Source organism: Artibeus jamaicensis, unplaced genomic scaffold (genome assembly GCF_021234435.1).
Source record: "Artibeus jamaicensis isolate MK-2021 breed Jamaican fruit bat unplaced genomic scaffold, CSHL_Jam_final contig_415, whole genome shotgun sequence".
In the NCBI taxonomy this organism is placed as follows: Eukaryota; Metazoa; Chordata; class Mammalia; order Chiroptera; family Phyllostomidae; genus Artibeus; species Artibeus jamaicensis.
In genome coordinates this window covers 37089487-37091783 of record NW_026521823.1, presented here as the reverse complement: position 1 = coordinate 37091783, position 2297 = coordinate 37089487, and the positions used below count along the sequence as shown (strand labels likewise).

At 48.6% G+C, this 2297-nt stretch overlaps 1 long non-coding RNA gene across 1 annotated transcript; it reads right to left on the bottom strand.

The window, feature by feature from the left end:
• Window positions 1–708: 708 nt before the first annotated feature.
• On the bottom strand, window positions 709–2009 carry LOC119037227 (uncharacterized). Its single transcript, XR_005080166.2, has 3 exons — window positions 1902–2009; window positions 1492–1527; window positions 709–795 (listed from the first exon to the last, which is right to left on the bottom strand). It is a non-coding gene; the product is annotated as an uncharacterized LOC119037227 (long non-coding RNA).
• Between the last annotated feature and the right edge of the window lie 288 nt (window positions 2010–2297).

Below are 2297 nucleotides of genomic sequence, written 5' to 3'. Positions count from 1 at the left end.
GTTTTAAGCCTTTAAATTTGCTGGGTGAATTCCCATGTCTTCCATATAAAAACCATCTTTTCAGCTCCTATTCTTTGGGCTGTTTTGTAAAAGAATTTAACTGATGCAACGGCACTTTAACAATCTCTGGGGACCTGAAGTATCGAGTTAGAGGTGACATTTGTGGGGCTCTCACCGTGTCCCAGGCCCTGCTCTGGGTGCTTTCTATTGGTGGAATTACTTAACCTGCACGTGAACTCCTTCAGGTAAATCTTACTAATCTCTGCTTCACAGAGGCAGACACTGCAATCCAAAAAGGCCCAGTCGCTTGCCTAATGTCACTCGCCCTCCTTTGATGGGACCAGAATTCAGATCCAGGCTCCCAGCTCCAGAACCCCAGGCTACGATACATTCATTTTAAAATAATCACAGTGACTAGCCTTTTTACTGTTATAAAATACAGATATCTGTATACTGAATCTCCTTGTCAGCAAGTGATTTTTCTCAGCATTAATGAGACCAAGCATCTACACGAAAGGTGTTGCCTCTTAGGAAGCTTCCCTGCTTCTTGCAGGAGTGGAAGGTGGTCACGCAGTGCCCCTCGCACCCACCCTGTGCTTCCACCTTCAGGCACCACGGGTCACGCCCACAGCGTTCTCGCCTCAGGTGTTTCCTAGGCTTGTATCGTCTGGGTGAGGCTTCTCAGCGACCATCAGGTGTGTGACCATTATTCCCTCTCTGTTCAATGTGGAGCACACGCCAGGTGCCCAGGAAAGTCTGGCCGATGGATATTCCATAGTTTCTGAACTTAGTGTCCTGAAATAAATTAACATACAGATTTCTTAGGGAGAAACAAACACACCAGGGGCTCCTGGGGGGGTGAGGGGCCTGAGCACTTCCATTTGGCGGATGAGAGTGGGGATGGGAGCTCCTGATATTAAAAAATGGAAGGCAAATTGCAAAAGCCACAACATTTGTCAGTTCATCTCTACCCAAAGGGGCACCATAGGGAATAACCACATGACTCAGTTTGCCTAGGAGAGTCGATCTCTTTCTCCCTCCCGATGGGATATTTAAAAGGCCTCCATCCCTTCTCACAAGCCTTCTGTTTGGATGCTGTGTTACTGATCGTCTCAGCCACAAAGTCTCGGCGTGAATGGGATACACCGGCCAATGGTCCATCTGCTGCTCACCTGTCCTGCCCACCTGTCCTCCCCACCCATGCAGGCCAAGGGGAAAGTGCCACTGTGAACTGAGACAGCCTTGCATTGTATCAAACAAGGAATGAGGCAGAGCCCTGGTGGTCTCTGGGCAAAGGCCCACGCTGCTGCACCAAGGTCAGCAGCACGATTGGCAAAAAACTTTGGACTGAGAGAGAATCCAGATGAAAATATGTTGGTACCTGGCCTTGATTTATGCTTGAGTTTATCTGACTGAATGTGTCTCAATGATGATTATAAAATAAAAGGTGACCGCATAGTTCTATCGCGTCAAGAACACTGGTCTGCTTACCTCCCACAGTAAATGCCCACGCATGGTTATATAATCCTAAAGGAAAAGCAGAAAGATACCAATTAGTTTGTTGTTGTGGGGGTGGGGTGGGGGTGGGGCAAGGAGATAGAAAAATCTACTGTAACTTACGGGGAGGAGGAAGGGAGCCGAACAACAACAAAAATAACCTTGGACTCACTATGGGCTAAATGTTTAACTCCTGCCCCCAAAATTCACATGCTGAAATAACTCCCAAAGATTATGGTATTCAGAGGTGGGGATTTGGGGAGGAGCTTAGGTCCTGAGGGTGGAGCCTCCAAGAATGAGATTAGTGCCCTTAGAAAAGACCCTGGAGAGTTTCTCAGCCCCTTTCCACCGCCCTGTGGGGACACAGACTGATGACATCGATGAACCCAGAAGGAAGCCCTTACCCAAGCACGCTGCTACCCTGATCCCCAGCTTCCAGCCCGCGGAACTGTGGGAAATACATTTCTGCTACGCATCCGCCACCCAGTCCATGGTATTTCGTTACAGCCTGAACAGCCTAGGACAGCACTGAGGGGGGAAAAGCAAATTATAAAATCACACTTGTGCACTTATGTAGAATTGTGTATGTGTATGTGCAAATAAAGGATAAACTACTAGTCTAGGGTCCGAGGCTGCCAGTGGTCTGTGAGCATATCCTGTTCACTGCATCTTCCAAAGCACTTCGTGCAATGCTTCCAGGATGCACATTTCTGAGGGGAGGAGGCAGTGAGGCCAACCAGCAAGCCCACTGGGCAGCTAGTTCCCTTTGCTATACGGCTCTGTGGGCAATGCTTCCTGGC